This window comes from Macaca nemestrina, chromosome 7 (genome assembly GCF_043159975.1).
Source record: "Macaca nemestrina isolate mMacNem1 chromosome 7, mMacNem.hap1, whole genome shotgun sequence".
NCBI classification, from domain to species: Eukaryota; Metazoa; Chordata; class Mammalia; order Primates; family Cercopithecidae; genus Macaca; species Macaca nemestrina.
The window spans coordinates 104,053,147-104,065,490 of NC_092131.1; the positions used below are offsets into that span (position 1 = coordinate 104,053,147).

Here is a 12,344-nt window from a genome sequence, read left to right on the forward strand (position 1 = left end):
ATTCTTCTGCTGATCACCACCACCACACTTGGCTCCACAAAGATGGCCAAAATCTAGCCCTTATCTTGGAGTAGCTTGTAAACTACTGGGGAAGGTAACACACATGGACACTCAAATATTAAATTAAAATGGGCAAATTGGAGGAGAGCCCTAAAGAAGTTACAAAAGGCTGAGGAAACTCAGACCAGGCAGGGAGAAGTAATTTTCACCCAGAGGATTTTAATGGAAGACATGGCATTTGAGCTGCTTTGGGGGCTGGCCCAATCTGGGTAGGTAAGGAGATTGAAGAGAGGAGTACTGGGGATTCCAGGCAGCATAAAGATGGGAAATGCTGGTTTTGCGGGGGATCAGGTAATGCATCATGAGAGAAAAATTTGCAAAGGAGGGCCAGGCAGGGCAGAATTTTGAAGTTCATACTGAAGTACACGTACTTTTCTGCAGACAAGGGGGAGCCAATGCGCATGTCAGCCCAGGGAAATGACGTGGTCTGAGCTGGACTGAAGAGAGAAGAATGTGAAGGAGGCCAATGTTGGAGGGCTCTGTGCCTCTGCAGTGTTCAGGAGCCTCTTAGCTTTGCATGAATGCAAACAGTGGGCAGTGAATGGGGTCTGAGCTGAGAATGAGGACCATTGAAGAGGCTGTATAAATAACGATGGATTTTAATTAGGATGAGAGCCCCTTGAGTTCTCAAGTAAGATCAGATGTGAGAGACACCAGATTATTTGCATGTGGGACACGCAATTGCTATGACAGGAAATCAGTGAAGAAGGAAGTGAGGGTCGTCCAGAGCTCAAGGTAGCCCCAGTTACTTCTTTTGCAGAGTATTCTCTGGTTTGGAGTCCTTTTCAGATGGAAATAATTTCTCAAAGGACTCTGAGGTTGTAGACTCTCACCAAGTGATATGCTTTGGCTGTGTTCCCGCCAAAATCTCGACTTGAATTGTATCCCTCAGAATTCCCACGTGTTGCAGGAGGGACCCAGGGGGAGGTAATTGAATCATGAGGGCCAGTCTTTCCCGTGCTATTCTCGTGATAGTGAATAAGTCTCACGAGATCTGACAGGTTTATCAGGGGTTTCCGCTTTTGCCTCTTCCTCATTTTCTCTTGCTGCAGTCGTATGAGGAGAGTCTTTTTGCCTCCCGCCATGATTCTGAGGCCTCCCCAGCCATTTGGAACTGTAAGTCCAATTAAACATTTTTTTGTTCCCAGATTCGGGCATGTCTTTATCAGCAGCGTGAAAACAGACTAACACACCAGGCCTAGGGCTGAAGATAGCGTATTCACGGCTCCATTACTGGCTGCCCTTCAGTTTAAAGGCAGTGATTCAGCCACAGAGGAGTTGGGGCCACAGTCAGTTGAGGCTGAAGATGGAGTTCTGAGCAGCTGGACTGACCTGGCAGTGGGGGCCTTCGTTCATTTGCTGCTGGATTTATCACCCTTCTGTTGTTATCTCATCACCTTGCACAGCTCACACTCAGAGCTGGCCCAGATGGGAAACATACCTTCCCAGCACCTTGGTAGATTACGTTTCAGGGAATGTGTGGCACATCCCTTGGCTGTGACAGGACAAATGATGGCTGACCAAAAGCTCATTTTCGAAATTAAAAATTTGGCTAATTTTTATGATCCTGAAGAGAATAGGGGTGGGGAGCGGGGCAGAGAGAGAGGGAGAGGAAAAGAAAGACAGTGAGAAAGAGAAAGAAGTTTTAAGATAGACTCTGAAGTCTATCTTAAGATGGCCAAGATGGGCTGGGTAAAGACCAGACTTGGGAAAGACTGTGACTGACCAGCCCAGATTTATCCTACAGCACCAGTACCTTCCTATGGTTAATTTCTGTGGGAAGCATCAGGATTCTTGATCTAATCCTAAGTTTTATGGTGTTCAAAATGTTATCAAGCACAACTGGAATCTTGAGAAATCCTTGATTTTTTTTTTTTTTTTGCCGTATTCAAACTGCTTTTAAATGTGACTAATGTTAATTGAGCACCTAACTTAGGCCAGGAACTGTGTTTCAGAATTTTTATATGCAAGTCTAATGTAATCCTTAGGACAACCCTGAAGGTTGAAATTTCTTCTCAGGTGAGTGGATTCTCATCTGGGAGTTTAGGAAGGCTAAGTGACTTGCTCAGGAGTTGCTAATAAAATCTGCTATTTCCAAACACCCTTCGTTTCTCCTATAAGAAGTCACTTGCCAAGCCCTCTTCCTTGTCTGTTGAAGAGCTCCAGATAATGAGAGAAAAGCAGCAGGCATCAGTATTGACTAGGGTTACCACATCACACATCTCCAGAAGGCTTCTTCATGGATTAACAATGTGCAATTCTTCCACCTGTTGTGACCTTTCTTTACGCTAGAGCAGGGGTTAGCAAACTTTTTCTGTAAAGGGCTGAGTGTTAAATATGTTAAGCTTTAGGGGCATTATAGTCTCTTTGGCAGCTGCTCAACTCTGCTGTTGTAGTGGAAGAGTAGCCATAGACAAGAGGGAAGTGAATGTGTGGCTATGTTCCAATAAAACTTTATTTATAAAATCAGGCCATAAGCTGGATTTGGTCCAGAGGCCTGATCTGGCCTGGCTTCAGAGCAAAGGCCAGCTTGAGGTAGATGCCTACCAGGAAGGCACTGAGAAGCAATTTTTCCTGAAAGCAAGGTCCTTCAGGATAATGTTAGTGTGAGAATGGAGACAGAGTGCAAACTGATTGCTGAAGAGCCAAGTATGATTTGCAGACACAATTTGTTTGGTTTATACTGTGTTTAAGATTTTTCAAATTAGCTGCTTACATTTAAAGATTGGGAGAAAGCACATTAAACACACTTGAAATTTCTGCATCTCATGAAAAATTGGAAGATCTTCTTGTGGGAGGATTCCCTCACATTTCCCCATGGCAATCATTGGCTGGAGCTGAGTGGGGGCTGTCCCCATTAGGCAGGCAGTGCCTGAGCGCTGCTGTTTACTACAAGTTCCATATGACCTGCATTCAAGTTACCTGCTATTTGAGTTTGTGACCCATGTTTTACGGATACTTAGGTTTTAAAAATAAATGTTGTTATGTATATGTAAGGTAGATGACATGATGCCATGAGATACATATAGATAGTAAAATGGTTACTATAGTAAAACAAATTAACATATCCATCAAGAATCTAAAAAAACAGAAGTGAAATATGCAGAGGTAGAGAATAAAACAGTGGTTACCAAGGGTGGAGGTGGGAGAGAAGGAAATGGGATGATGTGGTCAAAGGATACAAAGTAGCAGATGAGGACACTTATTTTGCAGATAAGCATTAAATCCCAACTTTAGGTGGGCCCTCAGCTATCCTTATAATTTTATCTTATTGCTTTTTAATGCTAAAACTCCCATTCCTGGGCCGGGGGGGCTGATGATGCTGAAATAAGGTCCTCAATGAGATGGTTTTTTGGAACAGAGGGGAGAGGGAAAGGCCAGGGGTAGTTATAAGTAACATTTTAGAGAGCTCCAAGGATGAAGAGCACAGAAGCCAAGTTCAAGCTCAAGGGAGGACCCTGAGCTGGAGATGGGAGACAATGAAAAGGGCAACACCTGATCAGACACAGGAGTGAGTGAGTAGTGAGCAGGATGGGGCCCGGCAGAGTGGGTCCAGGGGGCTTGCGGCAGTGGGCCTAGGCTGGGGTGGGTCTGTGAAGGGTTTCCATTTGCTAAAGCTAGGCAGCACGTGGGTAGACCAGCCTAATTCACAGACCAGGTTCCCATACCTTCATTCCCCCAAGACTTGGCTGCCTATCCCTGTGCTGGATTCTGTGTGTGTTTTGTGATACATTAATGAAAATGAAGCATCTTAACAGAGTGCCTGGTGTGATTTGATAAATGTGTTTGTTTTTTCATATCAGCATTTCCCCATCTGTTCATCTTTCCTCTTTACCCAGTGGATTAGTCCGTTCTTGCATTTCTATAAAGAAACACCTGAAACGGTGTAATTTATAAAGAAAAGAGGTTTAATTGGCCCATGGTTCTTCAGGCTTTAGAGGAAGCATAGCAGCTCCTGGGGAGGCCTCAGGAAGCTTCCAATAATGACAGAAGGTGAAGGGAAAGCAGGCATCTCTCTCCTGGCTGGAGCAGAAGGGAGGGAAGGAGGAAGTGCCACATACTTCTAAACAACCAGTTCTCAGGAGAACTCACTCACTATTGTGACCAAGGGGGATGGTGCTAAACCATTAGGAACTGCCCCCATGATCCATTTACCTCCCACCAGGCCTTACCTCTAACACTGAGGATTACAATTGAACATGAGACTTGTGTGGGGACACAGATCCAAACCATATCACCTGACTTGCTTCTCAGGAAGAAGGGTGTCTCCTCCTTGCCTAAACTCAACTTTCCTCTTAAGCTCTTGGTTTTTTTTTTTTTTTCTTCTCCCTCTTTTTCTTGCCTCCATTTTGCTTCCAGACCTGCTAATGTCTCCCCCTCAAATCTAAAAATAAATAGAGCCAATCTCCTTCAACCCAAGAAAGTTCTTATGCTTCTGTGTAGCTGCTCCCATTTCCTTCACCCTCAAACATCTCAGAAGAGGAGTGAGTTCAGGCTCCCATGCCAGCATTACCCATGTGTTCACCAGCCCCCCTCATAACTGCTGTCTCACCACTGCTCTAGACCAGTTTTCCTGGGTACCTCTGCATGCCACAGTCATGATATTCACATCCAACGGCTATTCCACAGGTGACATTTTTGGTTATCAATACCTTAATAATTCAAATAATTTCAATTTGTTGAACCCTTTTGTCTTCCCACAGTGCTTTTACATATATGGTCTCATGAACTCCTCTTAATGCAAATAGTATAAATCTCATATGTTGATGAAGAAATGGGTGCTGTGAAAGACTAAGTGACGTGGTGGTCAGGTACCGCCACTGGCTCACCTCTTTGATCTCAGGTTTACTCTCCTTCCCATTTCTTTTCCCTCTACAGTGGTTGCTCTACTCTGTTCTTCTATTTCTCCTTTGGTGACTTCTGTGTCTCCATTGCCCAGGCCTCCTCTTCTTCCCAGGTTTTGTACTTAGACCATTCTCTGGATAGCCTCATCAGTTCCCATGGGTTCAGTCACTGCCACGGTGATGGACTTTTGTGTATATCTATTTTTTTTTTTAATTTAAGTTCGAGGGTACATGCAGATAACGTGCAGGTTTGTTACATATGTATACTCGTGCCATGTTGGCGTGCTGCACCCATCAACTCGTCAGCACCCATCAACTCATCATTTACATCAGGTATAACTCCCAATGCAATCCCTCCCCCCTCCCCCCTCCCCATGTTAGGCCCCGGTGTGTGATGTTCCCCTTCCCAAGTCCAAGTGATCTCATTGTTCAGTTCCCACTTATGAGTGAGAACATGCAGTGTTTGGTTTTCTGTTCTTGTGATAGTTTGCTGAGAATGATGGTTTCCAGCTGCATCCATGTCCCTACAAAGGACAGAAACTCATCCTTTTTTATGGCTGCATAGTATTCCATGGTGTATATGTGCCACATTTTCTTAATCCAGTCTGTCACTGATGGACATTTGGGTTGATTCCAAGTCTTTGCTATTGTGAATAGTGCCGCAATAAACATACGTGTGCATGTGTCTTGATAGCAGCATGATTTAGAATCCTTTGGGTATATACCCAGTAATGGGATGGCTGGGTCATATGGTACTTCTAGTTCTAGATCCTTGAGGAATTGCCATACTGTTTTCCATAATGGTTGAACTAGTTTACAATCCCACCAACAGTGTAAAAGAGTTCCTCTTTCTCCACATCCTCTCCAGCACCTGTTGTTTCCTGACTTTTGAATGATTGCCATTCTAACTGGTGTGAGATGGTATCTCATTGTGGTTTTGATTTGCATTTCTCTGATGGCCAGTGATGATGAGCATTTTTTCATGTGTCTGTTGGCTGTCTGAATGTCTTCTTTTGAGAACTGTCTGTTCATATCCTTTGCCCACTTTTTGATGGGGTTGTTTGTTTTTTTCTTGTAAATTTGTTTGAGTTCTTTGTAGGTTCTGGATATTAGTCCTTTGTCAGATGAGTAGATTGCAAAAATTTTCTCCCATTCTGTAGGTTGCCTGTTCACTCTGATGGTAGTTTCTTTTGCTGTGCAGAAGCTCTTTAGTTTAATTAGATCCCATTTGTCAATTTTGGCTTTTGTTGCCATTGCTTTAATTTATAGATTCAATGCCATCCCCATCAAGCTACCAATGAGTTTCTTCACAGAATTGGAAAAAACTGCTTTAAAGTTCATATGGAACCAAAAAAGAGCCCGCATTGCCAAGACAATCCTAAGTCAAAAGAACAAAGCTGGAGGCACCACGCTACCTGACTTCAAACTATACTACAAGGCTACAGTAACCAAAACAGCATGGTACTGGTACCAAAACAGAGATATAGACCAATGGAACAGAACAGAGTCCTCGGAAATAATACCACACATCTACAGCCATCTGATCTTTGACAAACCTCAGAAAAACAAGAAATGGGGAAAGGATTCCCTATTTAATAAATGGTGCTGGGATAATTGGCTAGCCATAAGTAGAAAGCTGAAACTGGATCCTTTCCTTACTCTTTATACGAAAATTAATTCAAGATGGATTAGAGACTTAAATGTTATACCTAATACCATAAAAACCCTAGAAGAAAACCTAGGTAATACCATTCAGGACATAGGCATGGGTGATGGACTTTTAAATCTCTGCTCCATCACTGTATGTCTTTGGTCCAGTTATTTACCCTCTTTCATATCAGATTCTTTATTTGAAATATAAGCACATTGAGTAGTTGATATGCTTTTTACAGCTCCAACTTTAAATGAGATGAAGAATGTTAATTTTTAAACAAAGATCAATATGAAAGTATGAGATCTCATGTATAAGTTCAGCAAGGTTGTGGAATTAAGATCAATATAAAAAAATCAATTGTATTTATATATACTAGCAAGAAACAATCCAAAAATTAAGTAATTCAATGTACAATAGTACCAAAAGAGATAAAATACTTAAAAATAAATTTAACAAAAACTTCAAGACTTCTACACTGAAGACTACAAAACATTCTGAAAATAAAGATGTAAATCAATGAGACATTCAATACTCATGGATGAGAAGTTTAGTATTGTTATGATGGCACTATTGCCCAAATTGATCTAAAATTCAACACAATACGTATCAAAATACCAACTGGGCTTTCTTTTGTAGAAATTGACAAGCTGATTCTGAAATTCATATGAAATTGCTTGAGACCCAGAGTAGCCAAAATCTTGAAAAAGAACAAAGTTAGAAAACTCATACTTCCTGATTTCAAAACTTACTCAATAATCAAAACAGTGTGGTAGTGGCATAAAGATAGCTATGTAGACCAATGGAATAGAATGCATAGTCCAGAAATATAAATAAATATAAAAAATGTAATATATAAATATAAAAAATATAAATATAAAAAATAAATCTATGGCCATCGATTTTTTACAAGGCTGCCAAAAAGAATTTAATGGAGAAAGAGTAGTCTTATCAACAGATGGTATTGAGACAACTAGATATCCACATGCAAAAAGAATGAACTCATTACCTTAAATAATACATAAAAATTAACTCCAAATGGATAAAAAAAAGCAAGAGCTAAAGCTATCTCTTGGAAGAAAACAGTAAATTTTTTTTTTTAAATTATACTTTATGTTCTAAGGTACATGTGCACAATGGCACAACGTGCAGGTTTGTTACACACTTTGTGCCATGTTGGTTTGCTGCACCCATTAACTTGTCACTTACATTAGTTATTTCTCCTAATGCTATCCCTCCCCCTGTCCACCACCCCATGACAGGCCCCAGGGTGTAATGTTCCCCGCCCTGTGTCCAAGTGTTCTCATCGTTCAGTTCTTGCTTATGAGTGAGAACATGCAGTGTTTGGTTTTCTGTCCTTGAGAGAGTTTGCTCAGAATGATGATTTCCAGCTGTATCCATGTTCCTGCAAAGGACATGAACTCTTCCTTTTTTATGGCTGCATAGTATTCCATGGTGTATATGTGCCACATTTTCTTAATCCAGTCTATTATTGATGGACATTTGGGTTGATTCCAAGTCTTTGCTATTGTGAATCGTGTCGCAATAAACATATGTGCATTTGTCTTTATAGTAGCATGCTTTATAATCCTTTGGGTATATACCTAGTAATGGGATTGCTCGGTCAAATGGTATTTCTAGTTCTAGATCCTTGAGGAATTGCCACACCACTCTCTTCCACAATGGTTGAACTAGTTTACACTCCCACCAACAGTGTAAAAGAGTTCCTCTTTCTCCACATCCTCTCCAGCACCTGTTGTTTCCTGACTTTTTAATAACTGCCATTCTAACTGGCGTAAGATGGTATCTCATTGTGGTTTTGATTTGCATTTCTCTGATGACCAGTGATGATGACCATTTTTTTTTTATTTTATTTTTAAATTTTTTATTATACTTTAAGTTCTTGGGTACATGTGCACCACGTGCAGGTTTGCTACATACGTATGATGAGCATTTTTTCATGTGTCTGTTGGCTGCATACCTGTCTTCTTTTGAGAAGTGTCTGTTCATATCCTTTGCCCACTTTTTGATGTTTTTTTTTTTTTCTTGTAAATTTGTTTATGTTCTTTGTAGATTCTGGATATTAGCCCTTTGTGAGATGGGTAGATTATAAAAATTTTCTCTCATTCTGTAGGTTGCCTGTTCACTCTGATGGTAGTTTCTTTTGCTGTGCAGAAACTCTTTAGTTTAATTAGATCCCATTTGTCTATTTTGACTTTTGTTGCCATTGCTTTTGGTGTTTCAGTCATGAAGTCCTTGCCCATGCCTATGTCCTGAATGGTATTGCCTAGGTTTTCTTCTAAGGTTTTTATGGTTTTAGGCCTAACATTTAAGTCTTTAATCCATCTTGAATTACTTTTTGTATAAGGTGTAAAGAAGGGATGCAGTTTCAGCTTTCTACATATTGCTAGCCAGTTTTCCCAGTACCACTTATTAAATAGGGAATCCTTTCCCCATTTCTTGTTTTTGTCAGGTTTGTCAAAGATCAGATGGTTGTAGATGTGTGGTGTTATTTCTGAGGCCTCTGTTCTGTTCCATTGGTGTATGTGTATATATATATATATATATCTGTTTTGGTACCAGTATCATCCTGTTTTCATTACTGTAGCCTTGTAGTATAGTTTGAAGTCAAGTAGCTTGATGCCTCCAGCTTTGTTCTTTTTGCTTAGGTTTGTCTTGGTAATGTGGGCTCTTTTTAAGTTCCATACGAACTTTAAAGTAGTTTTTTCCAATTCTGTGAAGAAAGTCACTGATAGCTTGATGGGGATGGCATTGAATCTATAAATTACTTTGGGCAGTATGGCCATTTTCATGATATTGATTCTTCCTATCCATGAGCATGGAATGTTCTTCCATTTGTTTGTGTCCTCTTTTATCTCGTTGAGCAGTGGTTTGTAGTCCTCCTTGAAGAAGTCCTTCACATCCCTTGTAAGTTGGATTCCTAGGTATTTTATTCTCTTTGTAGCAATTGTGAATGGGAGTTCACTCATGATTTGGCTCTCTGTTTGTTAATGGTGTATAGGAATGCTTGTGATTTTTATGCATTGATTCTGTATCCTGAGACTTTGCTGAAGTTGCTTATCAGCTTAAGGAGATTTTGGGCTGAGATGATGGGGTTTTCTAAATATGCAATCATGTCATCTGCAAACAGGGACAATTTGACTTCTTCTTTTCCTAATTGAATATGCTTTCTTTCTTTCTCTTGCCTGATTGCCCTAGCCAGAACTTCCAACACTATGTTGAATAGGAGTGGTGAGAGAGGGCATCCCTGTCTTGTGCCAGTTTTCAAGGGGAATGCTTCCAGTTTTTGCCCATTCAGTATGATATTGGATGTGAGTTTGTCATAAATAGCTCTTATTATTTTGAGATATGTTCCATCAATACCTAGTTTATTGAGAGGAAAACAGTAAATCTTAATGACTTTGGGTTAGCAAGTGGTTTCTTAGTTATGACAGCAAAAGTACAAGCAACAGAAGAAAAGGTGGATAAATTGGACTTCATTAAATTTTAAAACTTTATTAAAAGTCCAAAGAATTGGATAAAATACTTGCAAACCACCTATCTGAAAACAGACATATCCAGAAAATGTATATAATGATACAACTCAATAATAAAAAGTTAATCCATTAAAAGTGGGAAAATGGTTTAAATAGACATTTCTCAAAAGAAGACACACAATTGGCCAGTAAGAACATTAAAAGATGCTTAGTATCATAAGTGACTAGTAAAATGCAAATCAAGACCACAGTTACATCCTACTTTACGTTCATTAGGATGGCTATAATAAAATAGACCACAACAAGTGTTGAAGATATGGAGAAATTGAAACTCTCATACATTGCTGGTGGGAATGTGGTGCAGCTTGTTTGGAAAACAGTTTGGCAGTTTTTTGAAAAGTGAAGCATGGATCTACAATATGACCCAGTAATTCAACTCAAGTAATTCAAGATAGAGAAATGAAAACACAGTTCTATACCTACACATAAGTATGTATGAATGTTTCTAGCAGCATTTTTCATTATGCCCTAATACCCAAATGTCCATTTACTAAAAAATGGATAAACAACATGTGGTATAGCTATACAATGAACTAATATTTGGCAATAAGAAGTAATTCAGTTCTGATACATGCTACACTATGCATAAACCTGGAAAACATCATGCTAAGTCAAAGAAGTCAGTCACAAAATACCACATCTTGTATAATTCCATTTACAAGAAATGGTCAGAATAGGAAAATCTAGTACAGATAGGTTAGTAGTTGCCTTGGGACTGGATTGGTTGTGATGGAAATGAGAATGACTGCTAATGGGATTTCTTTTGGGTGCTGAACATGCTCTAAGCTCAAATTGTCATGGTTGCACAGCTCTGAATATACTAAAAACCATTGACTTGTACACTTTAAGTAGAACTATAATATGTGACTTATATCACTGAAACTGTTTAAAAATCAATATGTAAGGATTATGATGATTAATACCATTATTCAAAAATTATTCTGGTGTGTCTGGTTTTCAGAGTTACACCTAGCTTTTTCTAAGACAGTGGTTTACTTGGGAATCATTTCTGCTCTTAACCAAGAATTCAAGATGACTGTAGTGTTCTAGAATGAAAGACACCTCTGTGTGAATCGTCACTCTGCTGCTATCCAAGCGTGTGACATTGGACAATTTTTTGAACCTTTCTAAATCTCAATTTCTCTACTTCCCACAGACAAGGATAACAATACTGTCTGAGCAATGCTAAACAACACATGTACTTAGAAGCATTTAACATAGAGCCTGGAACATATACCTGCCCAATAATTGTTATTTTCATCTCTTATTTCAGAAAAGCATCTCCAGCTTGTCTGAAGCAGGTAGACAGCATTGTGAGGGGTTGTATGGGCAAAGTTATCTGTGGAGTGGAGAAGCCTCTGGCATAGGCCAAACTTCTTTCCATGGGATATGTTTGGAGATTTACAGATAGACACAACACAAATATATGCAATTTCCATATATAATACACACAATATCAAGGCTGATGAAAGAATCACATTAGTAAGCTATGAGCTTTATCAATGGGTTACTTATTCTATGAAGGAGTAATTAAATGGACATCATAGGGTGGTGTTTAGAGCCTGAAACTTTTCTTCGCAGAAGGCTTTGAAGGTTAGGACAACCGGATTTCTGCAGGAGGAGTGGTGAGGTGGATGGAATAATTGCCTGGGGTTTTCTTCCTGACTTCGCTCAATCAATAACATAATGTAGTCTGAAAGGAGCTATGTTAACCCTGTAGCTCAGTTTTCCTTTCTGCTAACTGGGAGTTGAAGTTCTTCCTTCTTGGAGAAGACTGTTGTGAAACACTCTGACCTGTGTGGAAAGAGGACCTCAAATTGGAAACAAGGTTTCATTAGCAGCATTATTGTTTTCCATCCCTAATTTCTGTAATTTGGTGGCACTGTGTAATTATAGCATAAAGACATAATTATTTAGGCCTTGCCTGGCAAGTCACATGGGTATTCCGTTTAGATATAAGTAGGATATTTTTGCATAATAACCCACAGAAATCTGCATTAAATTGCCGTGGCCGACTTGCATCTTGTCATGCGCCTCTATTCAGTCTGGGCTGTCTGGCAAGGACTATTTCTCAGCACCTGTGCTCCTACTACTAGGCTGCCTGGGTTTCATGACCACATGGCTATAGTGGGAAGTGGGATCTACTGTAGTCACAGTCGTCAGAGTGAGCACTGTAGCCATGGGCTTCCGTTAGTGGGACCCTGGGGCTGGGAGCTCTCTGCGCCTTCACAC

General features: G+C 40.0%; 1 long non-coding RNA gene across 1 annotated transcript in view; it reads left to right on the forward strand.

Moving 5' to 3' along the window:
- Nucleotides 1-1,095: 1,095 nt before the first annotated feature.
- Nucleotides 1,096-12,344, forward strand: part of LOC105488354 (uncharacterized) — a 31,188-nt gene continuing 19,939 nt past the window's right edge. Inside the window, exon 1 of the long non-coding RNA XR_011625409.1 lies at nt 1,096-1,176. This is a non-coding gene — a long non-coding RNA (uncharacterized lncRNA). The remainder of the gene's footprint in view (nt 1,177-12,344) is intronic.